The sequence below is a fragment of the Anopheles coustani genome, chromosome 2 (genome assembly GCF_943734705.1).
Source record: "Anopheles coustani chromosome 2, idAnoCousDA_361_x.2, whole genome shotgun sequence".
Classification (NCBI taxonomy): domain Eukaryota; kingdom Metazoa; phylum Arthropoda; class Insecta; order Diptera; family Culicidae; genus Anopheles; species Anopheles coustani.
In genome coordinates this window covers 50,967,242-50,990,430 of record NC_071289.1, presented here as the reverse complement: position 1 = coordinate 50,990,430, position 23,189 = coordinate 50,967,242, and the positions used below count along the sequence as shown (strand labels likewise).

At 40.6% G+C, this 23,189-nt stretch overlaps 1 protein-coding gene and 1 long non-coding RNA gene across 2 annotated transcripts in view; both read left to right on the top strand.

Annotated features, from left to right (window-relative positions):
- Window positions 1-3,703: 3,703 nt before the first annotated feature.
- LOC131265921 (uncharacterized) lies at window positions 3,704-7,171 on the top strand. Its single transcript, XR_009178329.1, has 5 exons — window positions 3,704-4,135; window positions 4,214-4,396; window positions 4,759-4,842; window positions 6,353-6,527; window positions 7,101-7,171. It is a non-coding gene; the product is annotated as an uncharacterized LOC131265921 (long non-coding RNA).
- Window positions 7,172-21,987: 14,816 nt separating this feature from the next.
- LOC131265906 (protein twisted gastrulation-like) overlaps window positions 21,988-23,189 on the top strand; it is a 206,522-nt gene continuing 205,320 nt past the window's right edge. The window contains exons 1-3 of the mRNA XM_058268250.1: window positions 21,988-22,063; window positions 22,138-22,609; window positions 22,688-22,870. The gene's annotated coding sequence lies outside the window, so the exon portion shown is untranslated. The remainder of the gene's footprint in view (window positions 22,064-22,137; window positions 22,610-22,687; window positions 22,871-23,189) is intronic.

The window sequence follows — 23,189 nt, the reverse complement described above, 5'->3', positions numbered from 1 at the left end:
AGGTGGTCAATGCTTGCCATTAATTTCGTCTGTGCATGTAACGCAAGCGCCTTGACGGTTCGGACGGTGGACAACTCGTGAATCTTCGCTTCCGGATGCGATACTCTCAGCGCAAGCCTTACGGAATCGGGTTTCGTTCTACGATGATGTCCGGTCCACTACAGGCCGATTCGACTTCGATTCGAAAAATACTGATTTGAGATTAAATTTATATAACTTTCTACGATTTCGTGTTGCGTAGGCGTGAATAAATTTCACATAATCTATCGAATAAAATCACGGTGGTAGAATGATATTCATTAGTCGAGGTTCGTTTCGGGATACATAAGAATGATTTTTGATAAAGATTGGGTACATTTTAAAATATGATTTTGTAGTAAAGCAAACGGTCGTTTTGCATTTGTGAAACTACCGACTCACATGAAATGTTTCACTGTCAATGGCGAGTCGACATAATTTTGCTTGAAAAATCATTTCGTATGTTTGGATCGTTTACCAAATGTCAAAGTGTAGAAAACGGTAGCAATACATTTCTAGTTCCGGTCTGATACAATGACTCTGAAGTAGGTTTTGCACATAGGCAGGCGATGCGTTAGTTAACTTGTACATTTGATTGTTTTTAAAGTTCGGCCGTAGTTTTGTAAAGTGAAAAGAGATTTTGTGATAGTGTATTACGCCAGGGTGCTTGCTCCTACTAGTGATGTAAAAAAGTGTAGAAAGGTGATTTTGTTGTTCCGAGCTGATTTGACTCAAAAGTAGGCTTTGTATGCTAGGTGTGCCCCAAGGGGATTTTTGAAATATTTCCGGCGCCTGGTCCGACCCGTTTTCGCGTCGAAAACGGGTCGGTCCAGGGCACGATGCGCAGTAAATTTCGACCCGATTTGACAGCGATGTTGACGGGCTGTCAGATTCAAATTTGATGGTGGGTTCAAATTCAAAATGGTGGGTTCGAAAAAAATTATCCATCTAGGTTCAAAAATAATATCCTCTCTAGGTCTGTTTTCCCTCCTCATTCCGTTATCTTTCCTCTTCCCTCTCCTAGCCACTACCTGTAATGCACACTTGATTCGATATTCTTTCTTTTTTTTTTACTGTCGCGGTCGTGGTTAACAGTGGTCGTGATTACATTGGTGGTAGCTGTTGAAGAGAAATTTTTATTGTTTGGTTAGTGAGGATTGAACACTTATCGTTATACATACCATACGATGCGCAGACCGGTTGATCTATCGGCGATGTTGGAAAGTGTCTTGTTGGTTGTCTGTTTTATTTTACGTAACGATGGATACATTTTCTCAAAATTGCACTCGCTCGAAATAAGGTGGGTAGTATAAAATTATGAAACTAGAGGTTGGAGTTGAAAAATTCGACGAAGTTTGAGCAATTTAATAATGTGTTTGATTTTTCCATTGTGCTGTTTTTTTAGATTTTAGCACTTAATTGATGGTGACTGCAGCATGTTTTGGTCAGAAAACACCCGCCAATAAAGTGTTTAGTGTGGAAGTATTCATGCTACGACATCCACCGGGACAATCAATGAGAAACCCACCGAAACAAATGAAAACCGGCTCTGGACATTCCATCGTCACTGTGTACCTTTTCAAATTCCACCAGCATCGACAAATCACGGTAATTATTGAAATCACGTTACAAAGATATGACTTTTTATTTTTGCAATTTATAAGACAACTACTGTGTATCATTTATTTTTATCAGGAGCTTTCAAACGCAACCTTCACAACCATTACATATCATACCAGCATCTCAGCCATCGATTTCTGGCAAGTGAATCAGAGAACAACTCTTCTTTCATTAGTTGCATGAGTTTTGTCGTCTGCAAGGCTTGCTTTACATTGAGTTTGAGTCCCATTTTATCTTTCCCAGTGTTTCGTTTCGCCAGCCAGCAGTCGCTTCATGATGCTAAGATCGATAAGATGCAAACGATCCGCTACCACGACATCCTGGAGTATGTAAAAAAATTTAAATCTTAAAGAGGTGTCATCGTTCTTTGGTGTTCTGGATAGGCACCTTGCCTGAATCCTCCATCAGTTCATTGTGTTGCTTGTGTCCCAGAAAATACAATGGTGCGAGCAACGCTGCCTTATTGACCTACGACGGTACATTTCTGGCAACTGTTATAACGAGCATGTCCTACGACACCTGTGAAAATTAAATGAAAGAAAAATTAAATATATGTGAAATTGTCTGCCGATAAGTTTTGTAGTCAACCTGTTATGAATGCTCTTGCTGAAGTGTCTGCAATAATGGCCCTTAGATGTATCGACACATGTTTCCAGTTGATGTTTACTCCATATTCCACGAGGTTGTTCATCTCCGTGACCATGAGACGTAAAGATTCCTCAACGTTCGTCGGCTTCCTCCTACAATAGAAAATAGTTCTCGTCATCACTGGTACTTTCGGCATCTCATGGATATTACATAATATTAGGCAAAACTTCATGATGCCACTTTTATGCAATGGTAATCCATCCATTGATATATGTTGCCATGAATAAGTGTTGCATTACTAAAAAACAAAACAATAAAAATTAGTTATTTACACCCACAATTATAATGCTTCAAAAATGCATCCGATATGGTACCAATACTGGCCGCCACTTATTTCCAATATCTCGATCGATGGCTTACGGTTGGTTCCCAATAATGTTCTTGCACTTTTAGGTAAGCTTACTGCCTTAGCTTTTTCATAAGGTCCAAGATCATATCCACGCTCCAGAGCGTTTCGTTGTTATCGATATTCGATTCGCCACACTTTCGCAAACATTTTAATTCGGGTTTCCGCCACATTTTCAAGAGATTTCTTGTATCTTGAAAATAGACACCAAGCTTTTACAACACACTGCACGACCGTTTGTTTCAAAATGTAAACAATTCCTCAACGGGCTGTTGCTCACACACACAAGTCTATGCTGTTGGCAACATAACGCGAGAGAAAAGGACGGAACGATAGAGCAGACAGCATTTGGATTGTCATCAGGAAGTGAGGGGTATGTCAAACGGTGGCGGAGTGGTTGCGGGGTAGCTCTCCCGTCGTGGAGGGGTTTTTTTGTATGGAACTTTCATGGGTTCGGGTCGAAACGTCAATTTGGCGCTCCTTGGGGCGTTTGCCAACTTGTACATTTCAATTTGGGCGTAGTTTTATAAAGTGGCGCCAGTGACAGTGTATTACGCCAGGGTGCTGGCCCAAAATACAAATGCGCAGCGTTCTACAGTTTTGAAACTTTCTTAAGGTGTAGCAAAGGCAAAGTGTGTATAGAATTGAGTTTTTGCTTTATTATTATGTTTCAATGATCGTAGTCAATTGTTATTGGCCGTTAATAAATCTTGAGTCCTGTTTTCCATCCGTATCAATTAAGCAATTGAGAATGTCGAAGCTTTTGTCCAACTATATTTTACCTTCAATTGAACGACTTAAGTGGTCGTTATATGAGAAGCTGCACAAGTTTAGTCTAGCTTTACATAATTTTCATCTTTTTTTCTTTACAGGTGCAGAAAATGTACTGAATACACAATGTTCTAGAATATTCATATTGTTTGGCGGCAGAACAAAAGATGAATACATAATTTAATGGTGAGTAAGCAGATTAATTATTAGTTTGATCACCGAAATTATTGGCATTGAAACTTGAATATTATTCGTTTTAGGAGAAATGGCAAAAGATTGATGTGTAGATTTTAGGCGACAAGTAATAAGTCGCACGGAATAGCTTTGGTGTTCCGTAGGCGCGATAAAATTCTTACCGTATTATTCCGTGTACAACGACCCCCTTTTAGTTCACAAATTATCAAAGTCCGATTAAGTGGGTCGTTATACACAGGTAGTAACTTTTCTATTCGATCATAGAGTGGAGGTTAAAACACGTACAACATTGTTACAACTGATGAAATGTAGAAAACAATTTTTTAAATTTTTTTCATAAACATAAAAAATTTGTTTTTGGGGATCGTTATACACTGAAAAATACGGTACTTTGCTATGTTGACAATGATGGAAAAATAGTAAACAGCGGTTGGCTGGTATGTTGCAATGTTTCGTTTCGTCAGAAATATGTGCAATGTGATGTTAATAATTTGATTTGAATTTTCAATGACGGCAAATTTCCTTCCAACTAATGTGGTGAGTTGATAATTACTATGAAACCTGTGAAAAGGTACGATTGAAATTTTAATTACTCTGCTTTTTGGCTTCTTTCAGTTTAACCGAATATCATGGCGTACTATTGGTACTTACCAAATGCTGCATTATAACTAGGCATCGTGATGAGGTTGGGTTTGTGATGTGACGTGTTGTTGATGTTGGATAGTGAATGTTTACTAACGGTAAGGGATAATTTCTACGTTATGTGCAACGGAAAGAACATCACTACTGCAATCCAAGGTAAATGCTTAATTTTTTTCCTAGGTTGTTTTGGTTTGAACTTGATAGTTTCATAGATTTTAGATTGAAAATTCTCTTTTAAAAAATATAATACATTCAGTTTAACGAAAAAGCGCGAATTTATTGGAGTCTAATTTACAGAAAATTTATAGCAGATATCTGGCTGGAAATGTGCACGGAGCTATCAGTTTTTAAGGAAAGCTATATACTGTATTTTTTCTTACAGTATATTATACCACCTCGAATATCATAGAATACCCCCATGCTTTCATAACAATTATGTACAACATGTAGATTGCTTGAATTCTGGTAACACAGTTTTTAAATTGATTTTTTTTTGTTATCTCTTGACTATTTTTCAGTTTCCACGTTCGAGCCCACGATGAGCACTGGCGTGTTCTTTTTAAAAAGTTTGATAAAAAGATCTAAGGATATTTTATTCACTGGTAAGTAGAGGAAGAAGGTAGGTAAGTGCTAATGATCATTGCATAATTACAAACACTTCAAATTGATACATAATACAATCATTTTTTAAATACTACATAAACTATTTATTTTATAAATAGTGAAGGTTTTACAAGCCAAATCTTTTATACTCTAGCATAACATATACTGCCCATACTCGCATATCAGTCCCATTTGACTTTTCATCACTTTTGAGTTAGCCCCATGACTAATGTTCATTTTCAATATATTTTCCAAAAAAAATCTCATAGTGGCCATTTAGTGCATGCTAATGTGAAAAAATACCCAATTGACTGCGTCCCATATTGAAAGTACCCGCATAACAGTCCCATATATGATTACTTTGCTTAAATTAAAGAAAAGTCCTAGTTATTGAAACTTCAACCATTTTTTTAATATAAAGTAATTAAAATAATCAACAAATGGTTGTAATTCAAGTGTTTATAACGAATTATACGCTGTTAAAGTGCAAATATCCGTATGGAATTAAAACCCGAACATCGACGTTTTGACGAGCAAGGTAAACAAAGTATGCTATAAGATGGGACTGATATGCGAGTACTTTTGCTTTCGCCTTCCAAAGTACCCGCATATCGTGTCCCATCTAGTTTATTTTCACCGTTTTAATATTAAAAACGTGTGACGTAAATGGGACTCATATGCGAGTATGGGCAGTATACAGTGCACGTAATTTGCAAACAGACGAAGAACAATGAGGTGGATGCCTCATCCACCACTGAGACATCCTCAGCATAGTCATTGACCAGGTCATCCGGATCGCAGCAAATACCTTGGGGTCTAGTGATGAGGGGATGAAGGTAAAGGATAAAGAAGTGCATTGATAAGGGATCCCCTTGTCGCACGGAACGTTGGATGGGAAAGGAAGAAAATAGGGAGCCGTTATTTATCAACACGGTCAAACGCCTGTGGAAGATCAAAGAAGACGAGCTTTCCACGCTATCTCTCTCACTTTAGATCTATGATTATCTCCTTAACAGTACTCTCTGGCTCTCTAAGAAATATAAATGCGGGCTTGTTGCTGCTCTATTGCGGCGGTGAAATCACCTGCCACTTATCCATATTTCTGCCAACTGCATCCTAATCATTTCATTTGTCAGATTTGAGTCAGAAAACAAACCAAAATAGCCTTGCGAGCTGTCATGTGTTACGTTTCCGGTTCAGACCATGGGAATCCTTGATGTTTGTTCTCTATTTGTTTTCCGTTGACGAACTGATTGTTATTTTATGATGGTGAAATAAGTGATGTGACAAAAAAGTAGGTTATGGAAAGTAGTGAATCCGGCACGTCGATAGAAGGGCAGGCAATGGTAAGAGCAAATTTATGTGTGTGCATTGGGTTAAGATCACTTGTTCAGGTAGCAGTAATAATAAAAACGAAAGAACGGGGCGAAATAGCTTTTTCCAATGAAAGTTTATGCTATATTGTGATTATTATTCTTAACTTTGTTTTTCTTTTCCTTCGTATTGCAGTGAGGTTTTGGAGCGCACATTTTAAGAAGAAGCGACATTATCAGTGCAAAAAACAACGAAATCAACGGTCGGCAATACAACGATTAGTACGAGAATCTGTATTTTGCCAAGACGTTGAAATTTAATTACATCATGTAAAGTGAGGAGCAACGTTAACGAAATCATTCGTGCGGTGGTACGTATTGTTACTAATCCTGCTGTAATGTGATGATTAATAAGTTTTCTGGAGTAATATTTTGGATGATTTGATCGATATTTCAATCACTTCAATGACAGTTGTTACTAGCGAATGGTGTTGACAAAAAATATTGCTACTTGATGTTGAAGATAGTTTACTAAAAAGTATGTAATTATTCATGTTTTAGGTCAATCAAGATTCTTGAAATCTAATTTTCGATCTATGCAGAAATGATACAACATTACGTAATTGAAAAATTGATCATTGATAGGACTTCGGACAGAGTCGGTACGCCTCTGATTACGAGTAAGGGAACAAATTGTTCGACTTAGCGTAGGAGGATATATCCCGACTCGCATAACGAAAGAAGAAGAAGAAGAAGATAGTTTACTAAAAAGTATGTAATTATTCATGTTTTGGGTAAATCAAGATTCTTGAAATAGAATTTTCGATCTATGCAGAAATGATACAACATTACGTAAAAAAATGATCATTAACCATTTCACATGTATGCGTGAATCCTGTATTGGGTTTTTCTGATTTAGTTTTGTATCCATTTTGCCATTTCAGTATATACTCGTGAAGTTTGTGATTGTGATCAATAGCGTCCACGAAGACGAGTGAGAACTTTATAAATTGTGGTGAGTGTTCATTGTTTCGCTTGTTGGATTTTTTAAGTTGTACTAACACTTGCATGATAATTAACACTAACGTTTCTAACATTTATATCAAGTTAAGCGTTTCTGTGATTGTTTAAGATCAGTTAGTGAGACATAATATGTGTTGAGTACGGCGAGTCTCTTACATTACAATACATCTTACGATTTCATGTTTTTAATGCTTTGGATGGTTTATGTAGCTTTATATAATGTTAAATAGTTAAGATTTTGCACCCCGGCAGCCCTTGACCATCATCACTGGAGAGGATACGAGTACGGAATAGGGAGATGGTGATGTTGAATTCAAATATCTTGTAAATAATGAAACTGGTTTATAATATATATCCTTCAGATTGACTGGTTGCTCAAAGACTAACTGATATGTTCGGGGTGTGCTTCTTTTATAGACAGCTTTCTAGATTGCTTTGATATCACCCCCTCTCAATCCGACATTCCTATTTTTTCCACCAAACATTTGAATTGGGTAGAGTCGAGAGATTTCGTAAATAAGTCTGCTAACTGATCATGAGTACCGATAGCTTCAACACTTAATTTTCCTTTTTATATTAAATCTCTAATGAAGTAGTGTTTCACATCTATATGCTTAGTTCGTTTGTTTTCTAGATTTTTGGCCATACTTATACAGTCATGATTATTTTCAAAAATCCGAATTGGTCCAGTAACAATATGAAGATCTTCCAAAACACCACTTATCCATATGGCTTCTGCTGCTGCTGCACTGAGAGCAACGTATTCAGCTTCACTTGAAGACAACGATACAGTAGATTGTTTCTTGCTACTCCACGACACAGTATTTCCATATACTTTGAAAACTGATCCACTTACTGACTTTCGATCCTGAGTATCCGATGCCCAATCTGTATCAGCATAGCCTACAAGCGTTTCTTCATTATTATTCTTGTGAATCTCTAGGCCAAGAGATTTAGTTCCGTTCAAATATCGTACAACTCGCTTTAGAACGTTCCAATGTGTCGTGGATGCATCTTGCTGAAACCTTCCGAGATAGCCAACTGGATAACACAAGTCTGGCCTATCGCATAGCATTACATACATTAAACTTCCAAGTAATTCTTTACAAGGTTCACCAGCACCAGAACCACCACGTTCCAATTGAAGAACCTTTTCCATTGGTGTTTTTGTCGGATTGCATTCTTTCATGTTGAAGCGATTTACAAGTTTTTCAATATTCGCTTCTTGTGACAACTTCAAAATTCCTTTGTCCCGATTATATTCAATACGCATTCCAAGAAAATGTTTCAGCTCTCCACAGTCTTTCATTTCAAAAACTGTTGCCAATTTTCTTTTAATTTCTGTCACAGAGTTAAGGTTTCTTCCAGCTATCAACAGATCGTCCACGTACAAGATGATGTATACTTCATCTCCAGGCTGATGACGCACATATAGACAATAGTCTCTCTTTGATCTGATAAAACCAAGCTTCTCGATCTGGCAAGTAAATTTCTGGTTCCAACATCGTGGGGATTGCTTTAACCCGTAAAGCGACTTTTCTAACTTGCATACCATTCCTTGAGGAGCCTTGATTCCTTCTGGGATATTTATGTAGATATTCTCTTTCAAATCCCCATTAAGAAATGCTGTGTTCACATCCATTTGATGAAAGAAGAAACTTTCGTGAACACCTACTGCAAGCACGATCCTGATCGTAGCCAACTTTGCTACTGGAGCGTATGTTTCTTCATAGTCCAAACCGGGTCTTTTTTCGAATCCTTTGGCCACAATTCGCGCCTTGTATCGCACTGCTCGACCTATTTCATCTTCTTTGATTCGAAAAACCCATTTTGTTTTTAATGGCTTTGCATTAGCAGGACACGGTATTAACTTCCAAACTTTGTTTTTCTCCATTGATTTCAACTCATCTTGTATAGCTGCCAACCACTTGTCAGAATCTTCACAATTCAAAGCCTCCTTGTAAGTTTCTGGAACATTCATTATAGATGAGTCTCTGGCAGTATATACCTTAAAATCTGAGAAATGACCAGGTACTTGGCGCTTCCTGTCACTGCGCCTTAGCTGGTTACCGTCTTCTAATTCCATCTCATGTTCTTTCGATGAACAACATTCTTCGCCATCATTCAAATTTACATTGATCACTTCTTCATCCGGTATTGGTTCAACAACTGCAACGACTTCCCCCTCTTGCTTCGATATTTCTGGGTTTGATTCCGTCAAACATTTCGCAAGTAAATCATCTGTATTGATAAACATTTTTCTTTCTTGCTTGTCGAAACTATGAACTGCCTTGTTTTTGTTTGTGTCTATACTGTACGGAAAACAGGATTCGTCGAACCTTACATCTCGAGCGATGACCACTTTTCTTTTTCGACGATTCCAAAGGCGGTATCCATTAGGAGCGTAACCAATCATAACTTCCTCATTCTTGTCGTCCAACTTTTTTCGCAATTGAGTTGGAATCCACGCATACGCCTTATATCCAAAAATCCGTAGTTTTGACAAGTTTGGTTTTTCTCCAAACCAACATTCCGCCGGCGTTTTTTCTTCCGGTATTGCTGCCGTTGGACTGCGGTTCATTAAATACACCGCTGTTGTAGCTGCTTCATACCACATTGACTTCGGCATCGAAGCATCTATCAACATAGTTCTTACTTTTTCCATCAATGTACGGTTAAAACGCTCAGCCACTCCATTCTGCTGAGGTGTGTATCCAACTGTAGACTCAACTTGTATACCTTTTTGCCTATGCAATTCTCGTTGCGCAATCGAGCCATATTCACGACCTTGATCTACAATCAGCTTCGATATTTTTGATCCAAATTGTGCGGTAACAAGTGCTTCATACTCCTTGAACTTTTCAAATACTATCGATTTGTTCTTTAATGGATAGATCATCGCGAAGTGTGTTTTGTCATCAATGAACGACACATAGTACCTAGTCCCATCCCATGCTGGTGGATTGATAGGTCCACACACATCTGAATGAATTCGTTCCAGAATTCGATTTGCTCTCGGTCATGTTCCATGGAAAGTTTCGCGGCACTGCTTACCCTTTGCACAAGCGTCGCAAAATTCGCTTCTTCCTGGTTCGAACTTTACTCCCGTTGCCAAATTCTTGCGTTCATTGCATCTTGGCTTAGATGGCCTAGACGACGATGCCATATGTTATTTTCTAGTTAGTTACACATGTTGGCAGTATGTCTGTCCACTCCGAGTTCAAGTTCATACATGTTCCCTTTCACTGGCGCTGTAGTGATAATTTCATTATTCATTTTTATCACAGCTTGCTTCTTACGGAACAAAACTTCTGCTCCCCCATCCGTTAACTTTTTTACGGATATCAAATTGTCGCGAAGGTCTTTTACATATAAAACATCACGAAAGTTCAATGGTACACCTTTGTTGCTAATGCCGTTAATTTCGCCAATTTCATGTGCTTTTATATCAGTATCATCTTTTGCCACACTCAAAGATACTGGCGACGACAATTTCTTCACCAAATCGAAAAATATCTTTCGATTTACTAAATGGTCACTCGCTCCGGAGTCCAATTTGAATTTGATGAAATTGTTCCCGTTCGTCTTAGTAGCCAAATCTTTTGCTAGCATGAAGCTGCAACCTTTATACCGAGTAGCAGCATGACTTTCTCTCTTTCGGCAGTTCTTCTTCATGTGTCCTACCTGACCACAGTTGTGGCATTTTCCGTTAAATTTTCCAGCACGTTTGCTTCTAAACGATTTGTTCCCTGCAAACGCCATAGGTTTCACCTCATCCATACCGTTCTGACGATCCAAACGTTTATTTTCTTCGGCTAGCAGGCGTTGCTTCACAATTTACAAGTTTAGATCCTCTTCTTTAATGTTTTCAAGAGCCGTAACCAGAGGATCATATGAGTCCGGCAGACTCAAAAAGAGCTGGGACACCAGATCGCTTTCTTCCATGTTCCCACCGGTCATTTTCAGTTGCCTTACCAGGTCGTCAAAGGCCAATAAATGACACCTCATTGACGATTCCTCTTTCATCCGCAGACGCCCAAGTTGTTTCCGCAAGAGCGTCTGATTGGCCACAGATTTTCTAGCGAAGGTTTCGCTTAAATTTGCCCACATATCCTTGGCGGTTCTCTGGTCCTGGACCACTTCTAGGACTTCATCTGCTAGGAATCCGACGATATAATTTTTTGCTCTGCGATCCGCTTCCGTGAACAATTTTGCACTAGCCGCCTCTGATGGCACATCTTCGTTGAGCGTTTGCAACACACCAGCCGCATCCAAGAATATCTCTACACGGAAACTCCAGTTTCCGAACCCTGGACCACCGGAATATTGTGGAATCCCGTGCGCAGCGTCTTTCGGGGTTCCCATAACCTCTTGCAAATAGTGAAACTGGTTTATTATATACACTGGGCCCAAAGTTAATCCGGACGCTCAGAAAATGAGCATGCGTCCGACTTTGTGGTCGATTTTAGAGTACTTAGAATTGATAACAATCATTTTTGTTCATTGCATCTTCTTGGTGCACCTTCCTACGAAGTACGTGCAAAAAGAACGGTGGAAAAAATCGTACCCAAGCGGCGCAATAAACAATAGAGTAGAAAAAGTCAGAATTTTGACGGCCAATCGCAAAGTCGGACAGTTATATTTCATCATATTTTTGTTAGCAAAAGTGGTGTGAAAGTTAGTTTCGACACTTGATATTTGTTATTATCGATGCAGACGACTCTTGGGCATCGTTAGAAGCACTCGGATGATTCGATTTATTATATTATTGAAGTTTTTATTGAAATATGCGTCACACTACTTTGTTGGAGCGAAACGTCATCATTTATCCATCATAACGATGGAAAAAGATTCAAAACATATGAAATTAGACTTACATTAGCAAACTAACAGATTCAGACATGATTAAAAAGTATAACACTTCAAAAAGTATCGTAAAATCATCAAAGAACTGCTCTTTGCAGCACACAATTCGGGAAAGGGGAGGAAGAACCAATCGATTCAACCATTTTACTACTTTACTACTTAAAAGAAACTTTACTAAAAGTGTTTGTTAAGTGCTCTAACTATAAGGAACTATTTACACTGGAATGGGCTGCATGCCAGAACCCCGGGAAAGAAATCATTAATATCGGAGAAAAATTGAAAACTACGATTCTGTTGCTAGAAATGATATCGATCTATATAATGATTTTAGGAACAAATTATATCATTCTACGTCGAAAAGATAGTTAAAGTTAAACAATCATGATATTTTGTGCAAGTCCTGTTTACAGTTGACACAAAAATTCGCAATTTCTTCTCAGATAGAAGGCGATACATATGGTGCGTTCGAGGGAAAGGGTTTCACCAAAACTGTCCGAGTTGTTGAAGGTTCCTAAATAATATGAGAGTGCATGTAGGCTAAAGGAGTTGGAAAATTACATAATATTAGGGGAATGGATGAGAATTAGTAGACGAGCAATAGTAATTGGGTTACATCAAATGGTTTTTTGAATCATTCTACCTTCCCTCTCCCGAATTGTGTACTGCAAAGAGCAGTCCTTTGGTGATTTTAGGATACTTTTTGAAGTGTTATTCTTTTTAATCATGTCTGAATCTGTTAGTTTGCTAATGTAAGTCTAATTTCATATGTTTTGAAATCTTTTTCCATCGTTATGATGGATAAATGATGACGTTTCGCTCCAACAAAGTAGTGTGACGCATATTTCAATAAAAACTTCAATAATATAATAAATCGAATCATCCGAGTGCTTCTAACGATGCCCAAGAGTCGTCTGCATCGATAATAACAAATATCAAGTGTCGAAACTAACTTTCACACCACTTTTGCTAACAAAAATATGATGAAATATAACTGTCCGACTTTGCGATTGGCCGTCAAAATTCTGACTTTTTCTACTCTATTGTTTATTGCGCCGCTTGGGTACGATTTTTTTCACCGTTCTTTTTGCACGTACTTCGTAGGAAGGTGCACCAAGAAGATGCAATGAACAAAAATCATTGTTATCAATTCTAAATACTCTAAAATCGACCACAAAGTCGGACGCATGCTCATTTTTTGAGCGTCCGGATTAACTTTGGGCCCAGTGTATATCCTTCAGATTGACTGGTTGCTCAAAGACTAACTGATATGTTCGGGGTGTGCTTCTTTTATAGACAGCTTTCTAGATTGCTTTGATATCAAAATAGGCCACTCATTGCATGGAAGGCCGATAGCGAGCGAAGTAACGGGTCATTCTGGCCATAAGTAGTACGACGAGTGGGAAGTAGGAAAAAAGGTCTATCGCGAAGATGACGCGAAGGGATGTAGAAGGGTAAGGACGATAGGAGGAGAGGAGCATCAAGGCTATGGTTTGCAATGAACAAGGATTGGGTGGTCGCGTGTCGTTGCTGAATGGTATGAAGCCCAAGGAAATGACTACGCGAAGGGAAGGGGGGACTAGGAGCTGTGGGGTCGTTTAAGATACGTCGCACAGCAAGGCGCGTAAACTTACGCTGCACACCTTCCAGCCTGTTCATTGCTGTAACCCCCGCAGGGGACGACACAACATAGGAATATTCCAATATTGGGCGGACCCAGCAGCTGTACAGCGCCCTCAGACAAAAGGGGTCCCGGAGTTCCGCTGACATGCGCGTTATTAGGCCAAGTGCCCTGCTCGCTCTGCCACAACAGAGTTAATGCGGTTGACTTTAATGTAGCAAATTTTTGAATATGCTTAGTTAACATGAAGCTCAAAAGACTTAAAATACATGAGCAAGTCTAATATACAGTTGCTCCCAAAAGTGAAGATGCAATCTCGTCTCGTACAGTATAACTCCAATTATCTTGGAGAATTCTCATCATAGCCGTAGAATTCTGAAACCATATAGTAGAGGAACTTGCAACACTCCAAGTAAGCCTCTAACACGATTTTTATAGGCCAAATTGGCTTAGTTTCAAGCCAGTACCATTTTTCTTCTTCTTCTTTAATGGCCCCCTTATAGTTGACCACGTTGTGCCGACATGGCCTGGTCACCAAATTTATTTATTTATTTATTTATTTATTTATTTATTATTGTTGTTCAGTTATCGGGCTGTGAGCCTAAATAACGAGGTAACTTACACATATAATACATAGTTAAGACGCTATACTGAAACGAAGGACCTGACGTAACTGAGATACAGACATATGGAAGTCGACGGAAAACTCTAGCTTATTGTATACACGCAAGCATTGGATCAATGGATCGTTGGCGCCAAATTCACTTACTCTGTAGGGTATCCTAATTAATGTTCTGCCTCTTAAATTTCTGCTTGGTGCCACAAGTTCAATATTCTCAAGAATGAAGGGAGCATCCACTTCACCATTAAGTAATTTATGGATAAACAGACATTGAACAGTACTTCTTCTGGCTTCTAAGGTTTCAAGGCCGAACAAAAGACATCTTACGTTGTACGGGGGACGCGGCATTTGGTTAGCCCATGGAAGACGATAGTACATAACACGTGTTACTTTTTTTTGTATTTTTTCAAGACGTTCAATTTTCGTAACATGGTTAGGACACCAGACAATGCTTGCAAACTCCAGAATTGGACGAACTAGGGCACAATATAACGATTTTAAACAGTAAGGATCCTTAAAATCTGTCGCAACACGAAGAACAAAACCTAGCATTTTGGTCGCTTTGGTGATTATGGTCTGGTAGTGGCATGAAAGGTTAAGCTTACTGTCTAAAATTACTCCTAAGTCACGTATCACAGTGCAACGAGGAACGCCAAGGTCAGTAATTTTGTAATCGAATATCACAGGTGTCTTTTTCCTTGCAAAGGTTATACAGTTACATTTGCTCACATTAACATACATGTCGTTTTTAGTACACCAGACAGAAAATGAGTTAAGCGCGTCTTGTAATTTTTTGCAGTCGTCAAGGCCCTGCACAGGAAGGAACATTTTCAAATCATCGGCAAACAGCAGAACATTCACATTACGTACGGTGTAGGCGATATCATTAATAAATATTGAAAACAGTAACGGGCCCAGAATGCTGCCTTGGGGGACACCGGACGAGTTACAAAATGATTCGGAAAAACATGACCCTATTTTGACACAAATTTGACGATCTTGTAGGTAACTATCGAGCCAATTAACGACATTGATATGGACACCATACTTAAGGAATTTAGCAAGCAGAATACAGTGATTGACCTTGTCGAAAGCAGCACGGAAGTCGGTGTAGATAGCGTCAACTTGCTCGCCCTTGTCAATGGTGTCGTAGCAAATGCTTAAGAACGATAGCAAGTTGGTCTCAATAGAACGCTTCGGCATAAAGCCATGTTGTAGAACGGAAATAGACTGACTGAAAGCACGATGGACATGGAGGTGCATGATTTTCTCGAACAGCTTACCGCAAGCACATAACATTGAAATTCCTCGATAGTTACACACATCTATTTTGTCAGATTTTTTTGGAACGGGAAACATCCAGGACGATTTCCAAAGAAGCGGGAAGCGTTTCGACTGCAAGGATTTGTTGAACAAAACAGTCAAGACAGGTATAAGAGCAGCCTTGCAGTTTAGTAGGATTGCGCTTGGGATGGAGTCAGGCCCAGGCGCGAACGATGGCTTCAATTGAGAGAGTGCAGCACACACCTCAGCTTCAGAAAGAATGGGCAATGTTAGGTCGACTTCCTCGTTAATGCCAGTTGTAGCTGGTGTGGTGTCGTAACTGGTCGAGGAGTTGCTGGTGTAAATAGAGGCAAAGTGCTTCGCGAAAGCTTTGCAAAACTCGGCATCTCCGGTGATCGTTTTCCCTTGATAGACCAGGGAGGAAGGGAGCCGTTTGCTAGACTTCTTAGTATTCACGAAGTTCCAAAATGCCTTGGGATTCTTCTTAAAGTTGATCTCGATTTTTCTAATATGTGTAGCATAGGCAATCCGATTGAGCTCTTTGTAAATTTTGGCAGCACGAGCAAAGTTTGTCTGGTGAAATTCGTTTCGCAAATGACGCATGGTACGTAGTTTTCTCAAAGCTCGATTTCTTTGGCGTTTCGCACTTTGAATCGAGGAATTTGTCCATGGTGGTTTCTTGGGTTTTGAGAAACGTGGGACAAACTGGTCGAAGAAGCTGTTGATCACTCCAGTAAAGCTCTTGACATTTTCGTCGATGTCATCATCCGTTGTAACCAAGTCCCAGTTTACAACAGAGAGCGCATCGGTGAGACCAGCGAAATTCGTTCGTCTGAAGTTAAAGTCACGTTGCGTGGAAGCGCGAACTTGTGAAATGCTGCGGCACGGGATCGACAAGCTGGTAGTTAGTGCAGGATGGTGCAAGTCAGGATCGACCAAATTATCCTGGCACAAGTCAATTGGACTCAGAAGTTCGGTGGAGTCTTCATCGGCAAAAACGAGGTCTAACATGGTGTTGTTGCGATTCTGGATAGTATTCAGCTGTTGAAGACCAGCGAAATAGATGCCGTCGAGAAGAGCCTCGCACGCTGACGAAATACGGGAATGAAGAAGGTCAAGCATCGGGAGGTTATTCGGCATGTTCCATTTTAAGGAAGGTTGATTGAAGTCGCCAAAGAGGATGAGGTGATCATTTAAGAATTTGTCTCTGATGTTATGAAGAGAATTGCAAAACAGGTTTATTACGATCGAATTGGTTGTTTGGTCTGGAGGCAGGTAGAAAGAACCAATGATCACAAATGTTTCTTGAACTTTTGCTCTAACCCAAAGGCACTCTATGCTTGATGAGTTGGGTGAGCACTGAGTTGAAGTGTATATTGACTTGACCGCAATGAGAACCCCACCACCTCTGCTTTTTGTACTGTTTGTGGCAGAACGGTCCATACGATATACAATATATCGGTTGGTGTCGAATAGTAGTGAGGATGGAATGCTATCATCCAGCCAAGTTTCAGTTAGAACAATCACATCCCAGTCAGTGATCGTAGAGCAGGCATAGCATTCGGTGGTTTTGGTGCGCAATCCTCTGACGTTTTGATAAAAAATATTGAAGCAGCCAAGTCGGGTCGAATTAATCAGTTTTTGTTTAAAAAAGTCGAGCCAGTGAGAGAAGTATTATGTGATGTGGTGGCCTCCATCTGGTGCTCGGACAGACCAGAGGAATCTTGTCGTTGTGCTGGTAGACTTGGTTGTGAAAGGAGCTGTTCGGGGTCATCTGAAGGACGCCAAAAGTACGGCACGTGCTGGCGGTTGTCGATAAATTCCCGGAACATTAAACCCTGTGGCCATGAGGAAGGGTCCAAAGCCTTATTGCGGAGGCTCATGGGTAGCCCGACCTTGTAGGATAGGAAGGTCAAAGTCCCTGGATCCAAACCGCGGGGGAGCAGTGGGTAAATCAAGTGATCGTCAGTATCTAAGCATTTCAGGATCAAAGCAGCAATCTTTTCCTTTGTGACCTCGGGTGCGATACGTGTTAGAAAGAGCCAACATCTGGGCTGTTTTGGCACAGCTGGCACCGTTCTAAACGATAGCGATGGGGAGGTGGTGGCAGTTCCCGTCAGGAGCTGAGGTGGAGCCGGTGGCGAGCGGTCGGCTAGTCTACGTTTAGGCGCACTCACCGGAGTGCCAGAGTGAATCGGTTCAATTCGGCTGGTCCACGCTTGTGAGTGTTGAGTTGCAGCGCGAATGGCGCCTCCGACGGAGCTCATTGGAGCAGTATTGGTGAGATTGGAAGGATTACTACTTTTATCGAACACTTCTTTCCGTAGCGACTCTATCAGCTCCGACTTAAAGGTGTTGAATCGAGCCTCCAATTGGCCCAGGAGCACAGAGAAACCACCTGGATGAATATCTCTGCACGACTTGCAGGACCAGAAAAGCTGTGAACTCGGGCGTTTTAGTTCCTTAATGATACCGGTGGCAAGCCCGGTGCACTTGTAGTGGAAGGACCTTCCACAGAAGCCAGTACACACACACTCTCCATCCGTAACGTCATCTCCGCAGGCGGAGCACACTGAGAACACAGATGCCATTATCCGGGATATCACGCACACTAAACAGAAAAGTAGCTATGGCAACCGAAGAGTATGATCGAGCACTGAACTTTAAAATGTTTGTTTTAGCACAGGACGCCGCGTAAACTTCACTATCAAGACCCAAAGTAGCAGGCGAAAACAGTCAGAGACGCACAAAAACTACAGCCATCAACAAACAACAATCAAACACGATGAAAAACGGAAAAAACCACGGAGCCAACAGAAACACATCCAATGCCAATGACAGTTGTTTCCTCAAATGTTCTCCAGGTAGCTCGGTCCATGGCTGCAGCTCCATCCCCGGTCGCATTCGATGTCCCGCAGGTTCTGGTTCACTTGGGCCATCCACCGAGCTCGCTGAGCTCCTCGACATCTCGTGCGGGGCGGGTCGCTGGTGAGCACCTTTTTGGTGGGGCATGAGTCCGGGATCCTGATGACATGCCCCAACCAACGAATCCTGCTGGAGTTTGCCACCGTCAGGATGTCCGGCTCGCCATAGAGCTCATCTACCTCGTGGTTCATCCTTCTCCTCCACACGCCCTGCTCACCACCGAAGATAGACCGGAGCACGCGCCGCTCGAAGACTGCGAGAGCGTTGGCTTCCTCCGTGAGCAGAGTCCAATATTCATGCCTATAGAGAACGACCGGTCTAATCAGCGTGCGGTATATGGCACACCTAGTGCGTGGTAGAAGCCATCTGGACCCCAGGAGTTTGTGGAGTCCATAGTAGGCACGATTCCCATGAACAATGCACCTCCGGATTTCGCAGCTTACGTTGTTGTCCGGAGTTACGACAGTGCCGAGGTAGCAAAACTCCTCTACTACCTCAAGTTCGTCGCCGTACACTGATGCACTGCTCCCCAGCCTGGCTCTGTCACTGTCAGAGCCTCCGACGAGCAGGTACTTTGTTTTCGTCGCATTGATCATTAGTCCAATCCTTGCGGCCTCGCGTTTCAGTGGGGTGTGCGCCTCGCACATCATCCTAGTGTTCCGACCGGTGATGTCGATGTCATCCGCGAAGATGAGAAATTGCAGAGAGCGGGTGAAAATCGTGCTACGGATGTCGAAGCCCGCGCTTCTCATGACACCTTCCAGAGCGATGTTGCATAGAAGGCAGGAGAGTCCATCACCTTGCCTCAGCACCCCCTCCATTGTGGCTTCTAGTAGCCGAACCAGCTTCTCGGGAAAGTTGTGCTGCCGCATGGTCTTCCATAGCTCCTTCCTATCTATGGGATCGTAGGCCGCCTTGAAGTCACTTCTGGAGGATCTGCCGTTGTGTGACGATCTGTTCGATGGTGGATTTGAAACTTCTGAAAAATTCCAGTTCTGCCGCTCTTTCTTTGGTGTTTTTCAAGATGTTTAAAACATCATTTTGACCATCGTGGTTTCAATGAATTCCAACGTTTCCACCGTTATGCTAGATGGTTGGTATTTAAATGCTTCGCGTCAAGCTTCGTTTTGTTCGTTCTCCACACAATGTTTGGCCCATCGATACAAAAAAAATATTTATTTTTCGTCAGTGAACAATACTTCGGAATTAATATTTTTTCGGACAGTTTCAGCAGAAATTGACCATTTTTTTATAAAATATTGTTTATTGTGCGTGTTAAATATGCTTACATTTCTAGTTTTTACAATTGTTTACATGCAACAATCAAGGACGTTTATGTCAATCACAGCATCATTGTTTTCAATGTTGTGGATTACATAGTTAGAGAACAAACGTAAAACAGATATTCGTTTTGTCGGGCTATGTCCACTTAGTCGTGGGTAACGAAGGTCAGCGAAGGAGGACGGACACCCTGTTGCTTCTCCTCTCAGTCGCTGCTGCAGCAAGTCCCAGGCCGGAGCGACTCGTGGACACAAAGCAAATTTGTGCTCCAGGGTGTCTACAGACGCACAATACGAACAGTTGGGGTGTGTGGTTTTCCCCATTTTCAAGGAAAGCTCTCCATGTTCAACTTTCCCATGAGCCAGCATGAAGAGTGTTGTACGCTGAGTGGCAGACAGTCTCCTGCTGCCGATGTTGGCCCAGACAGGCTTCCAGCGGATTGCTGGCGCCCTTTGGACTACTTTGGGGTCAGGTAGTCTACTTATCATCATCCGACGGAGTGATCGGGTAGACATCTTCCTTCTGGTGTCAGCGTCGGCATAGGCGAGCTGTTGAATAACAGTCCGCAGGCAAGGGTACGTCGATGGTACTGCTGACCTTGAAATATTGTCAATTCAATCGCTCGGCCAGAAGTGAACGAACTAAGCCCCATGTCTTCCTGTGTTGCAACTTCTTTACTTTCTGTAACTCCATTTCTGCTTCGGGGACTCATGCCGGTTTCTTTATCAATTGAAAATTACGTGCCGTGTGGCCACTTAAGCTGCTAATTGACGGATGCAATATTTCAATGCAATGAAAAAAAATTGACGTTACTACCAAAAATGACAGTCATTGCAATAAAATGTGCTCACGAGTCCGACCGACGATCGCTAACCGTCCGCGGTCATTCCTCCTTAAAAGCGGATCGCCGGGTTGCAATTGCAACTGGCTGTCCCGCTTTGCCTTCTCGGCCACTTGTCTTTCGACCCAAACGAAAGTTGTCGACGCCAATCAGTATTCGGGGCCTTGCTTTAGAATACGATGGTGCTATCAATTTTTTGAGGTGGTCAATGCTTGCCGTTAATTTCGTCTGTGCATGTAACGCAAGCGCCTTGACGGTTCGGACGGTGGACAACTCGTGAATCTTCGCTTCCGGATGCGATACTCTCAGCGCAAGCCTTACGGAATCGGGTTTCGTTCTACGATGATGTCCGGTCCACTACAGGCCGATTCGACTTCGATTCGAAAAATACTGATTTGAGATTAAATTTATATAACTTTCTACGATTTCGTGTTGCGTAGGCGTGAATAAATTTCACATAATCTATCGAATAAAATCACGGTGGTAGAATGATATTCATTAGTCGAGGTTCGTTTCGGGATACATAAGAATGATTTTTGATAAAGATTGGGTACATTTTAAAATATGATTTTGTAGTAAAGCAAACGGTCGTTTTGCATTTGTGAAACTACCGACTCACATGAAATGTTTCACTGTCAATGGCGAGTCGACATAATTTTGCTTGAAAAATCATTTCGTATGTTTGGATCGTTTACCAAATGTCAAAGTGTAGAAAACGGTAGCAATACATTTCTAGTTCCGGTCTGATACAATGACTCTGAAGTAGGTTTTGCACATAGGCAGGCGATGCGTTAGTTAACTTGTACATTTGATTGTTTTTAAAGTTCGGCCGTAGTTTTGTAAAGTGAAAAGAGATTTTGTGATAGTGTATTACGCCAGGGTGCTTGCTCCTACTAGTGATGTAAAAAAGTGTAGAAAGGTGATTTTGTTGTTCCGAGCTGATTTGACTCAAAAGTAGGCTTTGTATGCTAGGTGTGCGTTTGCCAACTTGTACATTTCAATTTGGGCGTAGTTTTATAAAGTGGCGCCAGTGACAGTGTATTACGCCAGGGTGCTGGCCCAAAATACAAATGCGCAGCGTTCTACAGTTTTGAAACTTTCTTAAGGTGTAGCAAAGGCAAAGTGTGTATAGAATTGAGTTTTTGCTTTATTATTATGTTTCAATGATCGTAGTCAATTGTTATTGGCCGTTAATAAATCTTGAGTCCTGTTTTCCATCCGTATCAATTAAGCAATTGAGAATGTCGAAGCTTTTGTCCAACTATATTTTACCTTCAATTGAACGACTTAAGTGGTCGTTATATGAGAAGCTGCACAAGTTTAGTCTAGCTTTACATAATTTTCATCTTTTTTTCTTTACAGGTGCAGAAAATGTACTGAATACACAATGTTCTAGAATATTCATATTGTTTGGCGGCAGAACAAAAGATGAATACATAATTTAATGGTGAGTAAGCAGATTAATTATTAGTTTGATCACCGAAATTATTGGCATTGAAACTTGAATATTATTCGTTTTAGGAGAAATGGCAAAAGATTGATGTGTAGATTTTAGGCGACAAGTAATAAGTCGCACGGAATAGCTTTGGTGTTCCGTAGGCGCGATAAAATTCTTACCGTATTATTCCGTGTACAACGACCCCCTTTTAGTTCACAAATTATCAAAGTCCGATTAAGTGGGTCGTTATACACAGGTAGTAACTTTTCTATTCGATCATAGAGTGGAGGTTAAAACACGTACAACATTGTTACAACTGATGAAATGTAGAAAACAATTTTTTAAATTTTTTTCATAAACATAAAAAATTTGTTTTTGGGGATCGTTATACACTGAAAAATACGGTACTTTGCTATGTTGACAATGATGGAAAAATAGTAAACAGCGGTTGGCTGGTATGTTGCAATGTTTCGTTTCGTCAGAAATATGTGCAATGTGATGTTAATAATTTGATTTGAATTTTCAATGACGGCAAATTTCCTTCCAACTAATGTGGTGAGTTGATAATTACTATGAAACCTGTGAAAAGGTACGATTGAAATTTTAATTACTCTGCTTTTTGGCTTCTTTCAGTTTAACCGAATATCATGGCGTACTATTGGTACTTACCAAATGCTGCATTATAACTAGGCATCGTGATGAGGTTGGGTTTGTGATGTGACGTGTTGTTGATGTTGGATAGTGAATGTTTACTAACGGTAAGGGATAATTTCTACGTTATGTGCAACGGAAAGAACATCACTACTGCAATCCAAGGTAAATGCTTAATTTTTTTCCTAGGTTGTTTTGGTTTGAACTTGATAGTTTCATAGATTTTAGATTGAAAATTCTCTTTTAAAAAATATAATACATTCAGTTTAACGAAAAAGCGCGAATTTATTGGAGTCTAATTTACAGAAAATTTATAGCAGATATCTGGCTGGAAATGTGCACGGAGCTATCAGTTTTTAAGGAAAGCTATATACTGTATTTTTTCTTACAGTATATTATACCACCTCGAATATCATAGAATACCCCCATGCTTTCATAACAATTATGTACAACATGTAGATTGCTTGAATTCTGGTAACACAGT